Source organism: Equus asinus, unplaced genomic scaffold (genome assembly GCF_041296235.1).
Source record: "Equus asinus isolate D_3611 breed Donkey unplaced genomic scaffold, EquAss-T2T_v2 contig_106, whole genome shotgun sequence".
Classification (NCBI taxonomy): domain Eukaryota; kingdom Metazoa; phylum Chordata; class Mammalia; order Perissodactyla; family Equidae; genus Equus; species Equus asinus.
The window spans coordinates 10,243-34,604 of record NW_027224746.1 but is presented as its reverse complement, the minus strand read 5'-3'; the positions used below and the strand labels follow the sequence as shown (position 1 = coordinate 34,604).

At 69.9% G+C, this 24,362-nt stretch overlaps 6 non-coding genes across 6 annotated transcripts; all 6 read right to left on the bottom strand.

Moving 5' to 3' along the window:
- Positions 1–1,471: 1,471 nt before the first annotated feature.
- On the bottom strand, positions 1,472–1,590 carry LOC139042926 (5S ribosomal RNA). Its single transcript, XR_011500017.1, has one exon. It is a non-coding gene; the product is annotated as a 5S ribosomal RNA (ribosomal RNA).
- Positions 1,591–5,726: 4,136 nt separating this feature from the next.
- On the bottom strand, positions 5,727–5,845 carry LOC139042925 (5S ribosomal RNA). Its single transcript, XR_011500016.1, has one exon. It is a non-coding gene; the product is annotated as a 5S ribosomal RNA (ribosomal RNA).
- Positions 5,846–9,981: 4,136 nt separating this feature from the next.
- Positions 9,982–10,100, bottom strand: LOC139042924 (5S ribosomal RNA). The gene has a single exon (XR_011500015.1). It is a non-coding gene; the product is annotated as a 5S ribosomal RNA (ribosomal RNA).
- A 4,136-nt stretch (positions 10,101–14,236) lies between these two features.
- LOC139042930 (5S ribosomal RNA) lies at positions 14,237–14,355 on the bottom strand. The gene has a single exon (XR_011500021.1). It is a non-coding gene; the product is annotated as a 5S ribosomal RNA (ribosomal RNA).
- Positions 14,356–18,491: 4,136 nt separating this feature from the next.
- Positions 18,492–18,610, bottom strand: LOC139042929 (5S ribosomal RNA). The gene has a single exon (XR_011500020.1). It is a non-coding gene; the product is annotated as a 5S ribosomal RNA (ribosomal RNA).
- Positions 18,611–22,746: 4,136 nt separating this feature from the next.
- On the bottom strand, positions 22,747–22,865 carry LOC139042928 (5S ribosomal RNA). The gene has a single exon (XR_011500019.1). It is a non-coding gene; the product is annotated as a 5S ribosomal RNA (ribosomal RNA).
- Positions 22,866–24,362: the final 1,497 nt, after the last annotated feature.

Below are 24,362 nucleotides of genomic sequence, written 5' to 3'. Positions count from 1 at the left end.
GGCTCTTGGATTCGGTGGGGAAGACGTGATTTATCTGGAGGACTTTTCCCTTCGGGGGTTCAAAGTCCGTTCTCTGAGGCAAGGCTCCCTCTCTGCCTCCCTGTCCTTCCCATTCGCCTCCCCGGAAGCCAGCTCTCCTCCCGGTTTCCTGGATCCCTTGGCCACGGTCCTCTGTTGCAAACACAGGCAGGTGCAAAGAAGATGCGAAAGGCTGCCCGAGCCACGCGAACGGAAAGCTGAAGCAGGGAGCCAGGAAGGGCTGGCTGCTGAGGGAGGGACGTGTCCTGTCAGGAGGCTTTTCAACTCCCTCTGACAGATGCGGCCCTGGAGGGGCGGGGCCCGGCCGGGGCCCTGGGGTGGTAGGGGTCGGGTGTGAGGGGGTGGGTGGGGAGGCGGGGGGAGGCGGGAAGAGAGGGAGGCCCCCGAGTGAGGGGACACCAAAAGCCTCAGCCATCAAGACTCCTCGTCTTTGCATCCAGCGTTCTCAAACTCAAAACGAACGCAAGCTCATCCACCAGGAGCAACGTAGCAGCGTTTCCAGCGAGGCAGGACCGCCCGAAGCGAAAGCAGAATGGGATCCTAGTCAGGTGGAGCTTGAAACTCAGACCCACCCACCCCCCTACCCCCCCCCACCACCACCACCTCCCCCCCTCCCCCCCACCCCGGGAAGGGGGCTTCTGGAAGGAAAAGCGAGACAAACTGACAGGGACAAACTTAGGTCGGGAAAGGAGTGTTGATTGTGAATGAGCCTCTCAAGGACAAGCAAGCGGGTACCAGGTTTTAGAAGATGACCTGCAGCGGCAGAGACGCCAGCAAAGGCAGAAGCCATCCCGTCTTGGGTGAGGTGCCCGAGACGCTCCTCTCTAACCCAGTCCGCCCTGTCCTTGGAGAAGCGGGCGGTGTCTGGAAAAGCCTGACCAGGTGCCTTTCCTCGGTGGGCGGGGCTGGTCGCTTTGGGACCCGTTTGGGCCTCCCGGCACCGCCGTGGAATCCGTTCCACCTGACAGGACGACTCTACCCGGCGGCTGGGGCGGCGGGGGCGGGGCGCCGAGGGAAGGGCTGGGGTGTCACCGGAGCGGGAGCCGAGCGGGTGGGAAGAGGCCGAGGCCAGAGGGAGCCGGCCGGCGGCGTGTGCGGCGTCGGGGTCCCGGTCCCGGTCCCGGTCCCGGTCCCGGTCCCGGTCCCGGTCCCGCCGGGCTGGCCCCGATTGGCCCTGGGTTCGGGTGGGGCCGCGAGCTGGAAGGGTTGGGCTGTGGCGGGGAGGGGTTGGGCCCTGCCCATGGGCGGCGCCGGCGGGCCCGCGGTGCGGAGGGGGGCGGGAGGGGAGGGGGAGGGTGGGGGGGGTCGGGCTGGCTGGAGGGGTGGGGGGCGTCCGCGGAGGACGGAGGCCGGAGGCCGCAGGACGGAGGAGGGGCGGCAGGAGCGCGGAGGGAGCCGCGCCCGGCCGGCGGCAAAAGGCGAGGGAGGCAAAAGCCTACAGCACCCGGTATTCCCAGGCGGTCTCCCATCCAAGTACTAACCAGGCCCGACCCTGCTTAGCTTCCGAGATCAGACGAGATCGGGCGCGTTCAGGGTGGTATGGCCGTAGACGCTGGCGCCTGCCGCCGGCGCCCCTAAGAAGCCGCGCCGCGTCGCCCGGCCCGCGGCTCGCGCGCGCCCAGGCCTCTGTGACGCGCACCCGCCGCCGGCGCCCCCTGCGCCCGCGCCCGGCCTGCCGCCTTCCTCCCGCTGCTGCCTCCCGCCGCGGCCGCCTCGGGCGCGGCCAGCGGGCCAGCCAAACCCTGCGCTGCCCCGCCCTGCTGCCCTCCCAGGGCGCGGAGGCCTGGAGCAGCCCGGGGTGCGAGGAGGCGGGGCGGGGCGGGCGGCGGTGGGAAACGAGGGGTGGTGGGGGCGGCGGTGGGGGCGGGGATGGGGGCGGGGCGCCTGGCTGGGCGCTCTCCCCTCGCGGCCCGGGAACACTCCAGGCCGCCCTGGCCGCTCGGATCCGGCGATGGGTCGCAGGAGATGCGGCTGCTGGGAGGGGGGTGGCGCGGGGCACTTGGCCCGAGGCGTCGGGGCGTCGGGCCGCCGGGCCCGTGCTCCTCTGAGTCCCCTCCGGCCCGAGGGGCCTCCCAGCGGGAGCCCTGACCTCTGCGGCGCCGGCCGGGCCCCGACTTGCCCAAACCCAGGCGGAGCCACCGGCGCGACCAGAGGGCGTCAGCGGAAGCCCGCCGCGCTGCCCCTGAGGGAGCGGGGAGGCGGGGCGGCCACACTTCCCCCCCGCCAGCGCCGCCCAGGAGACCGGCACCCCGCCCCCAACCCGCCCCTCGCGGGGACCCTGGACAGCTCCTGCTGGCGCCAGCCCAGAGACCCAGAGACAGAGACAGAGACAGAGACACGGAGAAACAGAGAAACGGCGACACGGAGAGGATCCAAGACACGGACCTAGACAGACACCCACCCTGACCCAGAGAGGCTCTGCCCAAGAGCTCGCTTCCCCCCCAGGAGGGCGGTGGTGCTGGAGCTGGGCCCGGGCCAGGAGGCAGGGGCCCCGGGGCTGGCGATCACCCCTGGGGCCCTAGGCCGCGCAGACAGGCTCTCAGGAGTCCCGGGCTCCCGGCATCGCTGCCCCGCCATCGCCCAGGAACCACAGGCAGGCACCGGAGCTCGCTGGCGCGCTCTGTCTGCGCTTGCGTGTGCGTGTGCTTGTGCGGGTTGTGCGAGTGGGTGTGTAGGCGTGTGTGTGTGTGTGTGTGTGTGTGTGCGCGCGCGCGCGCGCGCGCCTGTGTGTCTGTGTGCCTGTGTGTGTGTGTGCGTCCGGGTTTGTGTGTTCCTTTCTCTCCGCTTCTTCGCTCTGGCTCTTTTCCTCTTTCTGCCGGGCACCCCCGACCTTACTGAGTTGATAGAAGGAGCAGGCAGAAAAGTCAGGGCCCAGAGAACTTGGCACGAGAAAGCAGCTCCATCTACCAGACATGTAGAAGCCCCTCCCCGACGACCGACCGCAGCGTCCCCGTTCTGCTCAAGTGCCGCTGGGGACGTTGCCCGGGATCTCCCGCCCGCTAGGTCACCGACGAAGGCGCCTCCGTCTTCCCAAGAGCGCGCTCGCGCCCAGGACGGAGGGAGGAGCAGCACGGTGTGATGACGGGGAGGAAGAGTCGCGTCCGAAGGCCCGTCGGTGCCTGCCGACGTCCCGGCTCTCCCTGTCTCGAGACCTCTGGGCTTCAGGGTTCTGTGCCGCAAGGCTTTCCCGCCGCACCCCCCGGGACCCAGGGCGCGCTGTGTGCGCTGCCCGTCTCCAGCGTTTGGGCCCTGTGGGCCTTCTTGCGTCCCACTGGAAAGGGGACCCTGGGACGGAGAGAAGATGGGCAGGGGGCGGGCTTCGGCAAAGAGAGCGACGGCCATCCACAGACGTCCGACGAGGCCCTCCGGGGCGCCAAGCTCTCCATTTTCCACGGCACGTGTCCTCGTCAGGTTCTGCCACCTCTGGCCGGCATGCGTAGGCACACCGCTGGTCTTGCGGCCCCAGAGGCGAGGAGGCGAACGCCCCGGAGGCCGAGATTGGCACCCGCGTTCTCGGCTGCTGGGTGGCCAGCACCTAGGAGAGTGTCTGGCCGGAAGCAGCCAGGCGATCGATCCCTGGGTGCTGGATGAGCCTCGGCGGCAAGAAGTAGGCTCGTGGGGAAGGACGGCGGCCGAGGCCCGGGCCCCCACCGAGGCCGCGCTCCGTGCTGAGCGGTCTGCTCCGTATTTCCCGCTTGCGTTCTCACCAGCACTCGCCCCCGCAAGGAGGCACGAACGCCAGGACCCCCTCGCACCAGAGGAGGAAAGCGCAGCTCAGGGAGGGCACGTCACTCGCGGGAGACGGCGCCCCTTGGGTTTCAGCTCAGGACTTCGGTCTCCCGAGCCTGCGTTTCGGGGCAAGGCTCCGGTCCCGCGCTCCGGGAAACTGACAGGGACGCAGTCCCGCTTCTCCCCGCAGAAGGTGCTCCTCGGAGATCAGATCCGGGGACCCGTCAGAACCACCCCGGGCACGAGCTGGCAGGGAGCGACGCGCACCGCACCCCCCCCCTCCCCCATCCCGCAGCCCGCAGCCCGCAGCCCGAGGAAGCGAGGAGCAGGCGAGAGAGGCGCTGGGTTGGCAGGAGGGGAAACGGGGCCGGCAGGAGAAGCGAACCGCGAAGAGACTCCCTCCCAGGACGACGATGGCTGAACGGGGAGAGGAGGGAGCTTTGGGTCCTCTCTCGTCCTGCTTTGACCGGGATGTCCCCATTTTTCCACAGCGAGCGAGTATGGCTCTTGGATTCGGTGGGGAAGACGTGATTTATCTGGAGGACTTTTCCCTTCGGGGGTTCAAAGTCCGTTCTCTGAGGCAAGGCTCCCTCTCTGCCTCCCTGTCCTTCCCATTCGCCTCCCCGGAAGCCAGCTCTCCTCCCGGTTTCCTGGATCCCTTGGCCACGGTCCTCTGTTGCAAACACAGGCAGGTGCAAAGAAGATGCGAAAGGCTGCCCGAGCCACGCGAACGGAAAGCTGAAGCCAGGGAGCCAGGAAGGGCTGGCTGCTGAGGGAGGACGTGTCCTGTCAGGAGGCTTTTCAACTCCCTCTGACAGATGCGGCCTGGAGGGGCGGGGCCCGGCCGGGGCCCTGGGGTGGTAGGGGTCGGGTGTGAGGGGGTGGGTGGGGAGGCGGGGGGAGGCGGGAAGAGAGGGAGGCCCCCGAGTGAGGGGACACCAAAAGCCTCAGCCATCAAGACTCCTCGTCTTTGCATCCAGCGTTCTCAAACTCAAAACGAACGCAAGCTCATCCACCAGGAGCAACGTAGCAGCGTTTCCAAGCGAGGCAGGACCGCCCGAAGGCGAAAGCAGAATGGGATCCTAGTCAGGTGGAGCTTGAAACTCAGACCCACCCACCCCCCTACCCCCCCCCCCACCACCACCACCTCCCCCCCTCCCCCCCACCCCGGGAAGGGGGCTTCTGGAAGGAAAAGCGAGACAAACTGACAGGGACAAACTTAGGTCGGGAAAGGAGTGTTGATTGTGAATGAGCCTCTCAAGGACAAGCAAGCGGGTACCAGGTTTTAGAAGATGACCTGCAGCGGCAGAGACGCCAGCAAAGGCAGAAGCCATCCCGTCTTGGGTGAGGTGCCCGAGACGCTCCTCTCTAACCCAGTCCGCCCTGTCCTTGGAGAAGCGGGCGGTGTCTGGAAAAGCCTGACCAGGTGCCTTTCCTCGGTGGGCGGGGCTGGTCGCTTTGGGACCCGTTTGGGCCTCCCGGCACCGCCGTGGAATCCGTTCCACCTGACAGGACGACTCTACCCGGCGGCTGGGGCGGCGGGGGCGGGGCGCCGAGGGAAGGGCTGGGGTGTCACCGGAGCGGGAGCCGAGCGGGTGGGAAGAGGCCGAGGCCAGAGGGAGCCGGCCGGCGGCGTGTGCGGCGTCGGGGTCCCGGTCCCGGTCCCGGTCCCGGTCCCGCCGGGCTGGCCCCGATTGGCCCTGGGTTCGGGTGGGGCCGCGAGCTGGAAGGGTTGGGCTGTGGCGGGGAGGGGTTGGGCCCTGCCCATGGGCGGCGCCGGCGGGCCCGCGGTGCGGAGGGGGGCGGGAGGGGAGGGGGAGGGTGGGGGGGGTCGGGCTGGCTGGAGGGGTGGGGGGCGTCCGCGGAGGACGGAGGCCGGAGGCCGCAGGACGGAGGAGGGGCGGCAGGAGCGCGGAGGGAGCCGCGCCCGGCCGGCGGCAAAAGGCGAGGGAGGCAAAAGCCTACAGCACCCGGTATTCCCAGGCGGTCTCCCATCCAAGTACTAACCAGGCCCGACCCTGCTTAGCTTCCGAGATCAGACGAGATCGGGCGCGTTCAGGGTGGTATGGCCGTAGACGCTGGCGCCTGCCGCCGGCGCCCCTAAGAAGCCGCGCCGCGTCGCCCGGCCCGCGGCTCGCGCGCGCCCAGGCCTCTGTGACGCGCACCCGCCGCCGGCGCCCCCTGCGCCCGCGCTCGGCCTGCCGCCTTCCTCCCGCTGCTGCCTCCCGCCGCGGCCGCCTCGGGCGCGGCCAGCGGGCCAGCCAAACCCTGCGCTGCCCCGCCCTGCTGCCCTCCCAGGGCGCGGAGGCCTGGAGCAGCCCGGGGTGCGAGGAGGCGGGGCGGGGCGGGCGGCGGTGGGAAACGAGGGGTGGTGGGGGCGGCGGTGGGGGCGGGGATGGGGGCGGGGCGCCTGGCTGGGCGCTCTCCCCTCGCGGCCCGGGAACACTCCAGGCCGCCCTGGCCGCTCGGATCCGGCGATGGGTCGCAGGAGATGCGGCTGCTGGGAGGGGGGTGGCGCGGGGCACTTGGCCCGAGGCGTCGGGGCGTCGGGCCGCCGGGCCCGTGCTCCTCTGAGTCCCCTCCGGCCCGAGGGGCCTCCCAGCGGGAGCCCTGACCTCTGCGGCGCCGGCCGGGCCCCGACTTGCCCAAACCCAGGCGGAGCCACCGGCGCGACCAGAGGGCGTCAGCGGAAGCCCGCCGCGCTGCCCCTGAGGGAGCGGGGAGGCGGGGCGGCCACACTTCCCCCCCGCCAGCGCCGCCCAGGAGACCGGCACCCCGCCCCCAACCCGCCCCTCGCGGGGACCCTGGACAGCTCCTGCTGGCGCCAGCCCAGAGACCCAGAGACAGAGACAGAGACAGAGACACGGAGAAACAGAGAAACGGCGACACGGAGAGGATCCAAGACACGGACCTAGACAGACACCCACCCTGACCCAGAGAGGCTCTGCCCAAGAGCTCGCTTCCCCCCCAGGAGGGCGGTGGTGCTGGAGCTGGGCCCGGGCCAGGAGGCAGGGGCCCCGGGGCTGGCGATCACCCCTGGGGCCCTAGGCCGCGCAGACAGGCTCTCAGGAGTCCCGGGCTCCCGGCATCGCTGCCCCGCCATCGCCCAGGAACCACAGGCAGGCACCGGAGCTCGCTGGCGCGCTCTGTCTGCGCTTGCGTGTGCGTGTGCTTGTGCGGGTTGTGCGAGTGGGTGTGTAGGCGTGTGTGTGTGTGTGTGTGTGTGTGTGCGCGCGCGCGCGCGCGCGCCTGTGTGTCTGTGTGCCTGTGTGTGTGTGTGCGTCCGGGTTTGTGTGTTCCTTTCTCTCCGCTTCTTCGCTCTGGCTCTTTTCCTCTTTCTGCCGGGCACCCCCGACCTTACTGAGTTGATAGAAGGAGCAGGCAGAAAAGTCAGGGCCCAGAGAACTTGGCACGAGAAAGCAGCTCCATCTACCAGACATGTAGAAGCCCCTCCCCGACGACCGACCGCAGCGTCCCCGTTCTGCTCAAGTGCCGCTGGGGACGTTGCCCGGGATCTCCCGCCCGCTAGGTCACCGACGAAGGCGCCTCCGTCTTCCCAAGAGCGCGCTCGCGCCCAGGACGGAGGGAGGAGCAGCACGGTGTGATGACGGGGAGGAAGAGTCGCGTCCGAAGGCCCGTCGGTGCCTGCCGACGTCCCGGCTCTCCCTGTCTCGAGACCTCTGGGCTTCAGGGTTCTGTGCCGCAAGGCTTTCCCGCCGCACCCCCCGGGACCCAGGGCGCGCTGTGTGCGCTGCCCGTCTCCAGCGTTTGGGCCCTGTGGGCCTTCTTGCGTCCCACTGGAAAGGGGACCCTGGGACGGAGAGAAGATGGGCAGGGGGCGGGCTTCGGCAAAGAGAGCGACGGCCATCCACAGACGTCCGACGAGGCCCTCCGGGGCGCCAAGCTCTCCATTTTCCACGGCACGTGTCCTCGTCAGGTTCTGCCACCTCTGGCCGGCATGCGTAGGCACACCGCTGGTCTTGCGGCCCCAGAGGCGAGGAGGCGAACGCCCCGGAGGCCGAGATTGGCACCCGCGTTCTCGGCTGCTGGGTGGCCAGCACCTAGGAGAGTGTCTGGCCGGAAGCAGCCAGGCGATCGATCCCTGGGTGCTGGATGAGCCTCGGCGGCAAGAAGTAGGCTCGTGGGGAAGGACGGCGGCCGAGGCCCGGGCCCCCACCGAGGCCGCGCTCCGTGCTGAGCGGTCTGCTCCGTATTTCCCGCTTGCGTTCTCACCAGCACTCGCCCCCGCAAGGAGGCACGAACGCCAGGACCCCCTCGCACCAGAGGAGGAAAGCGCAGCTCAGGGAGGGCACGTCACTCGCGGGAGACGGCGCCCCTTGGGTTTCAGCTCAGGACTTCGGTCTCCCGAGCCTGCGTTTCGGGGCAAGGCTCCGGTCCCGCGCTCCGGGAAACTGACAGGGACGCAGTCCCGCTTCTCCCCGCAGAAGGTGCTCCTCGGAGATCAGATCCGGGGACCCGTCAGAACCACCCCGGGCACGAGCTGGCAGGGAGCGACGCGCACCGCACCCCCCCCCTCCCCCATCCCGCAGCCCGCAGCCCGCAGCCCGAGGAAGCGAGGAGCAGGCGAGAGAGGCGCTGGGTTGGCAGGAGGGGAAACGGGGCCGGCAGGAGAAGCGAACCGCGAAGAGACTCCCTCCCAGGACGACGATGGCTGAACGGGGAGAGGAGGGAGCTTTGGGTCCTCTCTCGTCCTGCTTTGACCGGGATGTCCCCATTTTTCCACAGCGAGCGAGTATGGCTCTTGGATTCGGTGGGGAAGACGTGATTTATCTGGAGGACTTTTCCCTTCGGGGGTTCAAAGTCCGTTCTCTGAGGCAAGGCTCCCTCTCTGCCTCCCTGTCCTTCCCATTCGCCTCCCCGGAAGCCAGCTCTCCTCCCGGTTTCCTGGATCCCTTGGCCACGGTCCTCTGTTGCAAACACAGGCAGGTGCAAAGAAGATGCGAAAGGCTGCCCGAGCCACGCGAACGGAAAGCTGAAGCCAGGGAGCCAGGAAGGGCTGGCTGCTGAGGGAGGACGTGTCCTGTCAGGAGGCTTTTCAACTCCCTCTGACAGATGCGGCCTGGAGGGGCGGGGCCCGGCCGGGGCCCTGGGGTGGTAGGGGTCGGGTGTGAGGGGGTGGGTGGGGAGGCGGGGGGAGGCGGGAAGAGAGGGAGGCCCCCGAGTGAGGGGACACCAAAAGCCTCAGCCATCAAGACTCCTCGTCTTTGCATCCAGCGTTCTCAAACTCAAAACGAACGCAAGCTCATCCACCAGGAGCAACGTAGCAGCGTTTCCAAGCGAGGCAGGACCGCCCGAAGGCGAAAGCAGAATGGGATCCTAGTCAGGTGGAGCTTGAAACTCAGACCCACCCACCCCCCTACCCCCCCCCCCACCACCACCACCTCCCCCCCTCCCCCCCACCCCGGGAAGGGGGCTTCTGGAAGGAAAAGCGAGACAAACTGACAGGGACAAACTTAGGTCGGGAAAGGAGTGTTGATTGTGAATGAGCCTCTCAAGGACAAGCAAGCGGGTACCAGGTTTTAGAAGATGACCTGCAGCGGCAGAGACGCCAGCAAAGGCAGAAGCCATCCCGTCTTGGGTGAGGTGCCCGAGACGCTCCTCTCTAACCCAGTCCGCCCTGTCCTTGGAGAAGCGGGCGGTGTCTGGAAAAGCCTGACCAGGTGCCTTTCCTCGGTGGGCGGGGCTGGTCGCTTTGGGACCCGTTTGGGCCTCCCGGCACCGCCGTGGAATCCGTTCCACCTGACAGGACGACTCTACCCGGCGGCTGGGGCGGCGGGGGCGGGGCGCCGAGGGAAGGGCTGGGGTGTCACCGGAGCGGGAGCCGAGCGGGTGGGAAGAGGCCGAGGCCAGAGGGAGCCGGCCGGCGGCGTGTGCGGCGTCGGGGTCCCGGTCCCGGTCCCGGTCCCGGTCCCGCCGGGCTGGCCCCGATTGGCCCTGGGTTCGGGTGGGGCCGCGAGCTGGAAGGGTTGGGCTGTGGCGGGGAGGGGTTGGGCCCTGCCCATGGGCGGCGCCGGCGGGCCCGCGGTGCGGAGGGGGGCGGGAGGGGAGGGGGAGGGTGGGGGGGGTCGGGCTGGCTGGAGGGGTGGGGGGCGTCCGCGGAGGACGGAGGCCGGAGGCCGCAGGACGGAGGAGGGGCGGCAGGAGCGCGGAGGGAGCCGCGCCCGGCCGGCGGCAAAAGGCGAGGGAGGCAAAAGCCTACAGCACCCGGTATTCCCAGGCGGTCTCCCATCCAAGTACTAACCAGGCCCGACCCTGCTTAGCTTCCGAGATCAGACGAGATCGGGCGCGTTCAGGGTGGTATGGCCGTAGACGCTGGCGCCTGCCGCCGGCGCCCCTAAGAAGCCGCGCCGCGTCGCCCGGCCCGCGGCTCGCGCGCGCCCAGGCCTCTGTGACGCGCACCCGCCGCCGGCGCCCCCTGCGCCCGCGCCCGGCCTGCCGCCTTCCTCCCGCTGCTGCCTCCCGCCGCGGCCGCCTCGGGCGCGGCCAGCGGGCCAGCCAAACCCTGCGCTGCCCCGCCCTGCTGCCCTCCCAGGGCGCGGAGGCCTGGAGCAGCCCGGGGTGCGAGGAGGCGGGGCGGGGCGGGCGGCGGTGGGAAACGAGGGGTGGTGGGGGCGGCGGTGGGGGCGGGGATGGGGGCGGGGCGCCTGGCTGGGCGCTCTCCCCTCGCGGCCCGGGAACACTCCAGGCCGCCCTGGCCGCTCGGATCCGGCGATGGGTCGCAGGAGATGCGGCTGCTGGGAGGGGGGTGGCGCGGGGCACTTGGCCCGAGGCGTCGGGGCGTCGGGCCGCCGGGCCCGTGCTCCTCTGAGTCCCCTCCGGCCCGAGGGGCCTCCCAGCGGGAGCCCTGACCTCTGCGGCGCCGGCCGGGCCCCGACTTGCCCAAACCCAGGCGGAGCCACCGGCGCGACCAGAGGGCGTCAGCGGAAGCCCGCCGCGCTGCCCCTGAGGGAGCGGGGAGGCGGGGCGGCCACACTTCCCCCCCGCCAGCGCCGCCCAGGAGACCGGCACCCCGCCCCCAACCCGCCCCTCGCGGGGACCCTGGACAGCTCCTGCTGGCGCCAGCCCAGAGACCCAGAGACAGAGACAGAGACAGAGACACGGAGAAACAGAGAAACGGCGACACGGAGAGGATCCAAGACACGGACCTAGACAGACACCCACCCTGACCCAGAGAGGCTCTGCCCAAGAGCTCGCTTCCCCCCCAGGAGGGCGGTGGTGCTGGAGCTGGGCCCGGGCCAGGAGGCAGGGGCCCCGGGGCTGGCGATCACCCCTGGGGCCCTAGGCCGCGCAGACAGGCTCTCAGGAGTCCCGGGCTCCCGGCATCGCTGCCCCGCCATCGCCCAGGAACCACAGGCAGGCACCGGAGCTCGCTGGCGCGCTCTGTCTGCGCTTGCGTGTGCGTGTGCTTGTGCGGGTTGTGCGAGTGGGTGTGTAGGCGTGTGTGTGTGTGTGTGTGTGTGTGTGCGCGCGCGCGCGCGCGCGCCTGTGTGTCTGTGTGCCTGTGTGTGTGTGTGCGTCCGGGTTTGTGTGTTCCTTTCTCTCCGCTTCTTCGCTCTGGCTCTTTTCCTCTTTCTGCCGGGCACCCCCGACCTTACTGAGTTGATAGAAGGAGCAGGCAGAAAAGTCAGGGCCCAGAGAACTTGGCACGAGAAAGCAGCTCCATCTACCAGACATGTAGAAGCCCCTCCCCGACGACCGACCGCAGCGTCCCCGTTCTGCTCAAGTGCCGCTGGGGACGTTGCCCGGGATCTCCCGCCCGCTAGGTCACCGACGAAGGCGCCTCCGTCTTCCCAAGAGCGCGCTCGCGCCCAGGACGGAGGGAGGAGCAGCACGGTGTGATGACGGGGAGGAAGAGTCGCGTCCGAAGGCCCGTCGGTGCCTGCCGACGTCCCGGCTCTCCCTGTCTCGAGACCTCTGGGCTTCAGGGTTCTGTGCCGCAAGGCTTTCCCGCCGCACCCCCCGGGACCCAGGGCGCGCTGTGTGCGCTGCCCGTCTCCAGCGTTTGGGCCCTGTGGGCCTTCTTGCGTCCCACTGGAAAGGGGACCCTGGGACGGAGAGAAGACGGGCAGGGGGCGGGCTTCGGCAAAGAGAGCGACGGCCATCCACAGACGTCCGACGAGGCCCTCCGGGGCGCCAAGCTCTCCATTTTCCACGGCACGTGTCCTCGTCAGGTTCTGCCACCTCTGGCCGGCATGCGTAGGCACACCGCTGGTCTTGCGGCCCCAGAGGCGAGGAGGCGAACGCCCCGGAGGCCGAGATTGGCACCCGCGTTCTCGGCTGCTGGGTGGCCAGCACCTAGGAGAGTGTCTGGCCGGAAGCAGCCAGGCGATCGATCCCTGGGTGCTGGATGAGCCTCGGCGGCAAGAAGTAGGCTCGTGGGGAAGGACGGCGGCCGAGGCCCGGGCCCCCACCGAGGCCGCGCTCCGTGCTGAGCGGTCTGCTCCGTATTTCCCGCTTGCGTTCTCACCAGCACTCGCCCCCGCAAGGAGGCACGAACGCCAGGACCCCCTCGCACCAGAGGAGGAAAGCGCAGCTCAGGGAGGGCACGTCACTCGCGGGAGACGGCGCCCCTTGGGTTTCAGCTCAGGACTTCGGTCTCCCGAGCCTGCGTTTCGGGGCAAGGCTCCGGTCCCGCGCTCCGGGAAACTGACAGGGACGCAGTCCCGCTTCTCCCCGCAGAAGGTGCTCCTCGGAGATCAGATCCGGGGACCCGTCAGAACCACCCCGGGCACGAGCTGGCAGGGAGCGACGCGCACCGCACCCCCCCCCTCCCCCATCCCGCAGCCCGCAGCCCGCAGCCCGAGGAAGCGAGGAGCAGGCGAGAGAGGCGCTGGGTTGGCAGGAGGGGAAACGGGGCCGGCAGGAGAAGCGAACCGCGAAGAGACTCCCTCCCAGGACGACGATGGCTGAACGGGGAGAGGAGGGAGCTTTGGGTCCTCTCTCGTCCTGCTTTGACCGGGATGTCCCCATTTTTCCACAGCGAGCGAGTATGGCTCTTGGATTCGGTGGGGAAGACGTGATTTATCTGGAGGACTTTTCCCTTCGGGGGTTCAAAGTCCGTTCTCTGAGGCAAGGCTCCCTCTCTGCCTCCCTGTCCTTCCCATTCGCCTCCCCGGAAGCCAGCTCTCCTCCCGGTTTCCTGGATCCCTTGGCCACGGTCCTCTGTTGCAAACACAGGCAGGTGCAAAGAAGATGCGAAAGGCTGCCCGAGCCACGCGAACGGAAAGCTGAAGCCAGGGAGCCAGGAAGGGCTGGCTGCTGAGGGAGGACGTGTCCTGTCAGGAGGCTTTTCAACTCCCTCTGACAGATGCGGCCTGGAGGGGCGGGGCCCGGCCGGGGCCCTGGGGTGGTAGGGGTCGGGTGTGAGGGGGTGGGTGGGGAGGCGGGGGGAGGCGGGAAGAGAGGGAGGCCCCCGAGTGAGGGGACACCAAAAGCCTCAGCCATCAAGACTCCTCGTCTTTGCATCCAGCGTTCTCAAACTCAAAACGAACGCAAGCTCATCCACCAGGAGCAACGTAGCAGCGTTTCCAAGCGAGGCAGGACCGCCCGAAGGCGAAAGCAGAATGGGATCCTAGTCAGGTGGAGCTTGAAACTCAGACCCACCCACCCCCCTACCCCCCCCCCCACCACCACCACCTCCCCCCCTCCCCCCCACCCCGGGAAGGGGGCTTCTGGAAGGAAAAGCGAGACAAACTGACAGGGACAAACTTAGGTCGGGAAAGGAGTGTTGATTGTGAATGAGCCTCTCAAGGACAAGCAAGCGGGTACCAGGTTTTAGAAGATGACCTGCAGCGGCAGAGACGCCAGCAAAGGCAGAAGCCATCCCGTCTTGGGTGAGGTGCCCGAGACGCTCCTCTCTAACCCAGTCCGCCCTGTCCTTGGAGAAGCGGGCGGTGTCTGGAAAAGCCTGACCAGGTGCCTTTCCTCGGTGGGCGGGGCTGGTCGCTTTGGGACCCGTTTGGGCCTCCCGGCACCGCCGTGGAATCCGTTCCACCTGACAGGACGACTCTACCCGGCGGCTGGGGCGGCGGGGGCGGGGCGCCGAGGGAAGGGCTGGGGTGTCACCGGAGCGGGAGCCGAGCGGGTGGGAAGAGGCCGAGGCCAGAGGGAGCCGGCCGGCGGCGTGTGCGGCGTCGGGGTCCCGGTCCCGGTCCCGGTCCCGGTCCCGCCGGGCTGGCCCCGATTGGCCCTGGGTTCGGGTGGGGCCGCGAGCTGGAAGGGTTGGGCTGTGGCGGGGAGGGGTTGGGCCCTGCCCATGGGCGGCGCCGGCGGGCCCGCGGTGCGGAGGGGGGCGGGAGGGGAGGGGGAGGGTGGGGGGGGTCGGGCTGGCTGGAGGGGTGGGGGGCGTCCGCGGAGGACGGAGGCCGGAGGCCGCAGGACGGAGGAGGGGCGGCAGGAGCGCGGAGGGAGCCGCGCCCGGCCGGCGGCAAAAGGCGAGGGAGGCAAAAGCCTACAGCACCCGGTATTCCCAGGCGGTCTCCCATCCAAGTACTAACCAGGCCCGACCCTGCTTAGCTTCCGAGATCAGACGAGATCGGGCGCGTTCAGGGTGGTATGGCCGTAGACGCTGGCGCCTGCCGCCGGCGCCCCTAAGAAGCCGCGCCGCGTCGCCCGGCCCGCGGCTCGCGCGCGCCCAGGCCTCTGTGACGCGCACCCGCCGCCGGCGCCCCCTGCGCCCGCGCCCGGCCTGCCGCCTTCCTCCCGCTGCTGCCTCCCGCCGCGGCCGCCTCGGGCGCGGCCAGCGGGCCAGCCAAACCCTGCGCTGCCCCGCCCTGCTGCCCTCCCAGGGCGCGGAGGCCTGGAGCAGCCCGGGGTGCGAGGAGGCGGGGCGGGGCGGGCGGCGGTGGGAAACGAGGGGTGGTGGGGGCGGCGGTGGGGGCGGGGATGGGGGCGGGGCGCCTGGCTGGGCGCTCTCCCCTCGCGGCCCGGGAACACTCCAGGCCGCCCTGGCCGCTCGGATCCGGCGATGGGTCGCAGGAGATGCGGCTGCTGGGAGGGGGGTGGCGCGGGGCACTTGGCCCGAGGCGTCGGGGCGTCGGGCCGCCGGGCCCGTGCTCCTCTGAGTCCCCTCCGGCCCGAGGGGCCTCCCAGCGGGAGCCCTGACCTCTGCGGCGCCGGCCGGGCCCCGACTTGCCCAAACCCAGGCGGAGCCACCGGCGCGACCAGAGGGCGTCAGCGGAAGCCCGCCGCGCTGCCCCTGAGGGAGCGGGGAGGCGGGGCGGCCACACTTCCCCCCCGCCAGCGCCGCCCAGGAGACCGGCACCCCGCCCCCAACCCGCCCCTCGCGGGGACCCTGGACAGCTCCTGCTGGCGCCAGCCCAGAGACCCAGAGACAGAGACAGAGACAGAGACACGGAGAAACAGAGAAACGGCGACACGGAGAGGATCCAAGACACGGACCTAGACAGACACCCACCCTGACCCAGAGAGGCTCTGCCCAAGAGCTCGCTTCCCCCCCAGGAGGGCGGTGGTGCTGGAGCTGGGCCCGGGCCAGGAGGCAGGGGCCCCGGGGCTGGCGATCACCCCTGGGGCCCTAGGCCGCGCAGACAGGCTCTCAGGAGTCCCGGGCTCCCGGCATCGCTGCCCCGCCATCGCCCAGGAACCACAGGCAGGCACCGGAGCTCGCTGGCGCGCTCTGTCTGCGCTTGCGTGTGCGTGTGCTTGTGCGGGTTGTGCGAGTGGGTGTGTAGGCGTGTGTGTGTGTGTGTGTGTGTGTGTGCGCGCGCGCGCGCGCGCGCCTGTGTGTCTGTGTGCCTGTGTGTGTGTGTGCGTCCGGGTTTGTGTGTTCCTTTCTCTCCGCTTCTTCGCTCTGGCTCTTTTCCTCTTTCTGCCGGGCACCCCCGACCTTACTGAGTTGATAGAAGGAGCAGGCAGAAAAGTCAGGGCCCAGAGAACTTGGCACGAGAAAGCAGCTCCATCTACCAGACATGTAGAAGCCCCTCCCCGACGACCGACCGCAGCGTCCCCGTTCTGCTCAAGTGCCGCTGGGGACGTTGCCCGGGATCTCCCGCCCGCTAGGTCACCGACGAAGGCGCCTCCGTCTTCCCAAGAGCGCGCTCGCGCCCAGGACGGAGGGAGGAGCAGCACGGTGTGATGACGGGGAGGAAGAGTCGCGTCCGAAGGCCCGTCGGTGCCTGCCGACGTCCCGGCTCTCCCTGTCTCGAGACCTCTGGGCTTCAGGGTTCTGTGCCGCAAGGCTTTCCCGCCGCACCCCCCGGGACCCAGGGCGCGCTGTGTGCGCTGCCCGTCTCCAGCGTTTGGGCCCTGTGGGCCTTCTTGCGTCCCACTGGAAAGGGGACCCTGGGACGGAGAGAAGATGGGCAGGGGGCGGGCTTCGGCAAAGAGAGCGACGGCCATCCACAGACGTCCGACGAGGCCCTCCGGGGCGCCAAGCTCTCCATTTTCCACGGCACGTGTCCTCGTCAGGTTCTGCCACCTCTGGCCGGCATGCGTAGGCACACCGCTGGTCTTGCGGCCCCAGAGGCGAGGAGGCGAACGCCCCGGAGGCCGAGATTGGCACCCGCGTTCTCGGCTGCTGGGTGGCCAGCACCTAGGAGAGTGTCTGGCCGGAAGCAGCCAGGCGATCGATCCCTGGGTGCTGGATGAGCCTCGGCGGCAAGAAGTAGGCTCGTGGGGAAGGACGGCGGCCGAGGCCCGGGCCCCCACCGAGGCCGCGCTCCGTGCTGAGCGGTCTGCTCCGTATTTCCCGCTTGCGTTCTCACCAGCACTCGCCCCCGCAAGGAGGCACGAACGCCAGGACCCCCTCGCACCAGAGGAGGAAAGCGCAGCTCAGGGAGGGCACGTCACTCGCGGGAGACGGCGCCCCTTGGGTTTCAGCTCAGGACTTCGGTCTCCCGAGCCTGCGTTTCGGGGCAAGGCTCCGGTCCCGCGCTCCGGGAAACTGACAGGGACGCAGTCCCGCTTCTCCCCGCAGAAGGTGCTCCTCGGAGATCAGATCCGGGGACCCGTCAGAACCACCCCGGGCACGAGCTGGCAGGGAGCGACGCGCACCGCACCCCCCCCCTCCCCCATCCCGCAGCCCGCAGCCCGCAGCCCGAGGAAGCGAGGAGCAGGCGAGAGAGGCGCTGGGTTGGCAGGAGGGGAAACGGGGCCGGCAGGAGAAGCGAACCGCGAAGAGACTCCCTCCCAGGACGACGATGGCTGAACGGGGAGAGGAGGGAGCTTTGGGTCCTCTCTCGTCCTGCTTTGACCGGGATGTCCCCATTTTTCCACAGCGAGCGAGTATGGCTCTTGGATTCGGTGGGGAAGACGTGATTTATCTGGAGGACTTTTCCCTTCGGGGGTTCAAAGTCCGTTCTCTGAGGCAAGGCTCCCTCTCTGCCTCCCTGTCCTTCCCATTCGCCTCCCCGGAAGCCAGCTCTCCTCCCGGTTTCCTGGATCCCTTGGCCACGGTCCTCTGTTGCAAACACAGGCAGGTGCAAAGAAGATGCGAAAGGCTGCCCGAGCCACGCGAACGGAAAGCTGAAGCCAGGGAGCCAGGAAGGGCTGGCTGCTGAGGGAGGACGTGTCCTGTCAGGAGGCTTTTCAACTCCCTCTGACAGATGCGGCCTGGAGGGGCGGGGCCCGGCCGGGGCCCTGGGGTGGTAGGGGTCGGGTGTGAGGGGGTGGGTGGGGAGGCGGGGGGAGGCGGGAAGAGAGGGAGGCCCCCGAGTGAGGGGACACCAAAAGCCTCAGCCATCAAGACTCCTCGTCTTTGCATCCAGCGTTCTCAAACTCAAAACGAACGCAAGCTCATCCACCAGGAGCAACGTAGCAGCGTTTCCAAGCGAGGCAGGACCGCCCGAAGGCGAAAGCAGAATGGGATCCTAGTCAGGTGGAGCTTGAAACTCAGACCCACCCACCCCCCTACCCCCCCCCCCACCACCACCACCTCCCCCCCTCCCCCCCACCCCGGGAAGGGGGCTTCTGGAAGGAAAAGCGAGACAAACTGACAGGGACAAACTTAGGTCGGGAAAGGAGTGTTGATTGTGAATGAGCCTCTCAAGGACAAGCAAGCGGGTACCAGGTTTTAGAAGATGACCTGCAGCGGCAGAGACGCCAGCAAAGGCAGAAGCCATCCCGTCTTGGGTGAGGTGCCCGAGACGCTCCTCTCTAACCCAGTCCGCCCTGTCCTTGGAGAAGCGGGCGGTGTCTGGAAAAGCCTGACCAGGTGCCTTTCCTCGGTGGGCGGGGCTGGTCGCTTTGGGACCCGTTTGGGCCTCCCGGCACCGCCGTGGAATCCGTTCCACCTGACAGGACGACTCTACCCGGCGGCTGGGGCGGCGGGGGCGGGGCGCCGAGGGAAGGGCTGGGGTGTCACCGGAGCGGGAGCCGAGCGGGTGGGAAGAGGCCGAGGCCAGAGGGAGCCGGCCGGCGGCGTGTGCGGCGTCGGGGTCCCGGTCCCGGTCCCGGTCCCGGTCCCGCCGGGCTGGCCCCGATTGGCCCTGGGTTCGGGTGGGGCCGCGAGCTGGAAGGGTTGGGCTGTGGCGGGGAGGGGTTGGGCCCTGCCCATGGGCGGCGCCGGCGGGCCCGCGGTGCGGAGGGGGGCGGGAGGGGAGGGGGAGGGTGGGGGGGGTCGGGCTGGCTGGAGGGGTGGGGGGCGTCCGCGGAGGACGGAGGCCGGAGGCCGCAGGACGGAGGAGGGGCGGCAGGAGCGCGGAGGGAGCCGCGCCCGGCCGGCGGCAAAAGGCGAGGGAGGCAAAAGCCTACAGCACCCGGTATTCCCAGGCGGTCTCCCATCCAAGTACTAACCAGGCCCGACCCTGCTTAGCTTCCGAGATCAGACGAGATCGGGCGCGTTCAGGGTGGTATGGCCGTAGACGCTGGCGCCTGCCGCCGGCGCCCCTAAGAAGCCGCGCCGCGTCGCCCGGCCCGCGGCTCGCGCGCGCCCAGGCCTCTGTGACGCGCACCCGCCGCCGGCGCCCCCTGCGCCCGCGCCCGGCCTGCCGCCTTCCTCCCGCTGCTGCCTCCCGCCGCGGCCGCCTCGGGCGCGGCCAGCGGGCCAGCCAAACCCTGCGCTGCCCCGCCCTGCTGCCCTCCCAGGGCGCGGAGGCCTGGAGCAGCCCGGGGTGCGAGGAGGCGGGGCGGGGCGGGCGGCGGTGGGAAACGAGGGGTGGTGGGGGCGGCGGTGGGGGCGGGGATGGGGGCGGGGCGCCTGGCTGGGCGCTCTCCCCTCGCGGCCCGGGAACACTCCAGGCCGCCCTGGCCGCTCGGATCCGGCGATGGGTCGCAGGAGATGCGGCTGCTGGGAGGGGGGTGGCGCGGGGCACTTGGCCCGAGGCGTCGGGGCGTCGGGCCGCCGGGCCCGTGCTCCTCTGAGTCCCCTCCGGCCCGAGGGGCCTCCCAGCGGGAGCCCTGACCTCTGCGGCGCCGGCCGGGCCCCGACTTGCCCAAACCCAGGCGGAGCCACCGGCGCGACCAGAGGGCGTCAGCGGAAGCCCGCCGCGCTGCCCCTGAGGGAGCGGGGAGGCGGGGCGGCCACACTTCCCCCCCGCCAGCGCCGCCCAGGAGACCGGCACCCCGCCCCCAACCCGCCCCTCGCGGGGACCCTGGACAGCTCCTGCTGGCGCCAGCCCAGAGACCCAGAGACAGAGACAGAGACAGAGACACGGAGAAACAGAGAAACGGCGACACGGAGAGGATCCAAGACACGGACCTAGACAGACACCCACCCTGACCCAGAGAGGCTCTGCCCAAGAGCTCGCTTCCCCCCCAGGAGGGCGGTGGTGCTGGAGCTGGGCCCGGGCCAGGAGGCAGGGGCCCCGGGGCTGGCGATCACCCCTGGGGCCCTAGGCCGCGCAGACAGGCTCTCAGGAGTCCCGGGCTCCCGGCATCGCTGCCCCGCCATCGCCCAGGAACCACAGGCAGGCACCGGAGCTCGCTGGCGCGCTCTGTCTGCGCTTGCGTGTGCGTGTGCTTGTGCGGGTTGTGCGAGTGGGTGTGTAGGCGTGTGTGTGTGTGTGTGTGTGTGTGTGCGCGCGCGCGCGCGCGCGCCTGTGTGTCTGTGTGCCTGTGTGTGTGTGTGCGTCCGGGTTTGTGTGTTCCTTTCTCTCCGCTTCTTCGCTCTGGCTCTTTTCCTCTTTCTGCCGGGCACCCCCGACCTTACTGAGTTGATAGAAGGAGCAGGCAGAAAAGTCAGGGCCCAGAGAACTTGGCACGAGAAAGCAGCTCCATCTACCAGACATGTAGAAGCCCCTCCCCGACGACCGACCGCAGCGTCCCCGTTCTGCTCAAGTGCCGCTGGGGACGTTGCCCGGGATCTCCCGCCCGCTAGGTCACCGACGAAGGCGCCTCCGTCTTCCCAAGAGCGCGCTCGCGCCCAGGACGGAGGGAGGAGCAGCACGGTGTGATGACGGGGAGGAAGAGTCGCGTCCGAAGGCCCGTCGGTGCCTGCCGACGTCCCGGCTCTCCCTGTCTCGAGACCTCTGGGCTTCAGGGTTCTGTGCCGCAAGGCTTTCCCGCCGCACCCCCCGGGACCCAGGGCGCGCTGTGTGCGCTGCCCGTCTCCAGCGTTTGGGCCCTGTGGGCCTTCTTGCGTCCCACTGGAAAGGGGACCCTGGGACGGAGAGAAGATGGGCAGGGGGCGGGCTTCGGCAAAGAGAGCGACGGCCATCCACAGACGTCCGACGAGGCCCTCCGGGGCGCCAAGCTCTCCATTTTCCACGGCACGTGTCCTCGTCAGGTTCTGCCACCTCTGGCCGGCATGCGTAGGCACACCGCTGGTCTTGCGGCCCCAGAGGCGAGGAGGCGAACGCCCCGGAGGCCGAGATTGGCACCCGCGTTCTCGGCTGCTGGGTGGCCAGCACCTAGGAGAGTGTCTGGCCGGAAGCAGCCAGGCGATCGATCCCTGGGTGCTGGATGAGCCTCGGCGGCAAGAAGTAGGCTCGTGGGGAAGGACGGCGGCCGAGGCCCGGGCCCCCACCGAGGCCGCGCTCCGTGCTGAGCGGTCTGCTCCGTATTTCCCGCTTGCGTTCTCACCAGCACTCGCCCCCGCAAGGAGGCACGAACGCCAGGACCCCCTCGCACCAGAGGAGGAAAGCGCAGCTCAGGGAGGGCACGTCACTCGCGGGAGACGGCGCCCCTTGGGTTTCAGCTCAGGACTTCGGTCTCCCGAGCCTGCGTTTCGGGGCAAGGCTCCGGTCCCGCGCTCCGGGAAACTGACAGGGACGCAGTCCCGCTTCTCCCCGCAGAAGGTGCTCCTCGGAGATCAGATCCGGGGACCCGTCAGAACCACCCCGGGCACGAGCTGGCAGGGAGCGACGCGCACCGCACCCCCCCCCTCCCCCATCCCGCAGCCCGCAGCCCGCAGCCCGAGGAAGCGAGGAGCAGGCGAGAGAGGCGCTGGGTTGGCAGGAGGGGAAACGGGGCCGGCAGGAGAAGCGAACCGCGAAGAGACTCCCTCCCAGGACGACGATGGCTGAACGGGGAGAGGAGGGAGCTTTGGGTCCTCTCTCGTCCTGCTTTGACCGGGATGTCCCCATTTTTCCACAGCGAGCGAGTATGGCTCTTGGATTCGGTGGGGAAGACGTGATTTATCTGGAGGACTTTTCCCTTCGGGGGTTCAAAGTCCGTTCTCTGAGGCAAGGCTCCCTCTCTGCCTCCCTGTCCTTCCCATTCGCCTCCCCGGAAGCCAGCTCTCCTCCCGGTTTCCTGGATCCCTTGGCCACGGTCCTCTGTTGCAAACACAGGCAGGTGCAAAGAAGATGCGAAAGGCTGCCCGAGCCACGCGAACGGAAAGCTGAAGCCAGGGAGCCAGGAAGGGCTGGCTGCTGAGGGAGGACGTGTCCTGTCAGGAGGCTTTTCAACTCCCTCTGACAGATGCGGCCTGGAGGGGCGGGGCCCGGCCGGGGCCCTGGGGTGGTAGGGGTCGGGTGTGAGGGGGTGGGTGGGGAGGCGGGGGGAGGCGGGAAGAGAGGGAGGCCCCCGAGTGAGGGGACACCAAAAGCCTCAGCCATCAAGACTCCTCGTCTTTGCATCCAGCGTTCTCAAACTCAAAACGAACGCAAGCTCATCCACCAGGAGCAACGTAGCAGCGTTTCCAAGCGAGGCAGGACCGCCCGAAGGCGAAAGCAGAATGGGATCCTAGTCAGGTGGAGCTTGAAACTCAGACCCACCCACCCCCCTACCCCCCCCCCCACCACCACCACCTCCCCCCCTCCCCCCCACCCCGGGAAGGGGGCTTCTGGAAGGAAAAGCGAGACAAACTGACAGGGACAAACTTAGGTCGGGAAAGGAGTGTTGATTGTGAATGAGCCTCTCAAGGACAAGCAAGCGGGTACCAGGTTTTAGAAGATGACCTGCAGCGGCAGAGACGCCAGCAAAGGCAGAAGCCATCCCGTCTTGGGTGAGGTGCCCGAGACGCTCCTCTCTAACCCAGTCCGCCCTGTCCTTGGAGAAGCGGGCGGTGTCTGGAAAAGCCTGACCAGGTGCCTTTCCTCGGTGGGCGGGGCTGGTCGCTTTGGGACCCGTTTGGGCCTCCCGGCACCGCCGTGGAATCCGTTCCACCTGACAGGACGACTCTACCCGGCGGCTGGGGCGGCGGGGGCGGGGCGCCGAGGGAAGGGCTGGGGTGTCACCGGAGCGGGAGCCGAGCGGGTGGGAAGAGGCCGAGGCCAGAGGGAGCCGGCCGGCGGCGTGTGCGGCGTCGGGGTCCCGGTCCCGGTCCCGGTCCCGGTCCCGCCGGGCTGGCCCCGATTGGCCCTGGGTTCGGGTGGGGCCGCGAGCTGGAAGGGTTGGGCTGTGGCGGGGAGGGGTTGGGCCCTGCCCATGGGCGGCGCCGGCGGGCCCGCGGTGCGGAGGGGGGCGGGAGGGGAGGGGGAGGGTGGGGGGGGTCGGGCTGGCTGGAGGGGTGGGGGGCGTCCGCGGAGGACGGAGGCCGGAGGCCGCAGGACGGAGGAGGGGCGGCAGGAGCGCGGAGGGAGCCGCGCCCGGCCGGCGGCAAAAGGCGAGGGAGGCAAAAGCCTACAGCACCCGGTATTCCCAGGCGGTCTCCCATCCAAGTACTAACCAGGCCCGACCCTGCTTAGCTTCCGAGATCAGACGAGATCGGGCGCGTTCAGGGTGGTATGGCCGTAGACGCTGGCGCCTGCCGCCGGCGCCCCTAAGAAGCCGCGCCGCGTCGCCCGGCCCGCGGCTCGCGCGCGCCCAGGCCTCTGTGACGCGCACCCGCCGCCGGCGCCCCCTGCGCCCGCGCCCGGCCTGCCGCCTTCCTCCCGCTGCTGCCTCCCGCCGCGGCCGCCTCGGGCGCGGCCAGCGGGCCAGCCAAACCCTGCGCTGCCCCGCCCTGCTGCCCTCCCAGGGCGCGGAGGCCTGGAGCAGCCCGGGGTGCGAGGAGGCGGGGCGGGGCGGGCGGCGGTGGGAAACGAGGGGTGGTGGGGGCGGCGGTGGGGGCGGGGATGGGGGCGGGGCGCCTGGCTGGGCGCTCTCCCCTCGCGGCCCGGGAACACTCCAGGCCGCCCTGGCCGCTCGGATCCGGCGATGGGTCGCAGGAGATGCGGCTGCTGGGAGGGGGGTGGCGCGGGGCACTTGGCCCGAGGCGTCGGGGCGTCGGGCCGCCGGGCCCGTGCTCCTCTGAGTCCCCTCCGGCCCGAGGGGCCTCCCAGCGGGAGCCCTGACCTCTGCGGCGCCGGCCGGGCCCCGACTTGCCCAAACCCAGGCGGAGCCACCGGCGCGACCAGAGGGCGTCAGCGGAAGCCCGCCGCGCTGCCCCTGAGGGAGCGGGGAGGCGGGGCGGCCACACTTCCCCCCCGCCAGCGCCGCCCAGGAGACCGGCACCCCGCCCCCAACCCGCCCCTCGCGGGGACCCTGGACAGCTCCTGCTGGCGCCAGCCCAGAGACCCAGAGACAGAGACAGAGACAGAGACACGGAGAAACAGAGAAACGGCGACACGGAGAGGATCCAAGACACGGACCTAGACAGACACCCACCCTGACCCAGAGAGGCTCTGCCCAAGAGCTCGCTTCCCCCCCAGGAGGGCGGTGGTGCTGGAGCTGGGCCCGGGCCAGGAGGCAGGGGCCCCGGGGCTGGCGATCACCCCTGGGGCCCTAGGCCGCGCAGACAGGCTCTCAGGAGTCCCGGGCTCCCGGCATCGCTGCCCCGCCATCGCCCAGGAACCACAGGCAGGCACCGGAGCTCGCTGGCGCGCTCTGTCTGCGCTTGCGTGTGCGTGTGCTTGTGCGGGTTGTGCGAGTGGGTGTGTAGGCGTGTGTGTGTGTGTGTGTGTGTGTGTGCGCGCGCGCGCGCGCGCGCCTGTGTGTCTGTGTGCCTGTGTGTGTGTGTGCGTCCGGGTTTGTGTGTTCCTTTCTCTCCGCTTCTTCGCTCTGGCTCTTTTCCTCTTTCTGCCGGGCACCCCCGACCTTACTGAGTTGATAGAAGGAGCAGGCAGAAAAGTCAGGGCCCAGAGAACTTGGCACGAGAAAGCAGCTCCATCTACCAGACATGTAGAAGCCCCTCCCCGACGACCGACCGCAGCGTCCCCGTTCTGCTCAAGTGCCGCTGGGGACGTTGCCCGGGATCTCCCGCCCGCTAGGTCACCGACGAAGGCGCCTCCGTCTTCCCAAGAGCGCGCTCGCGC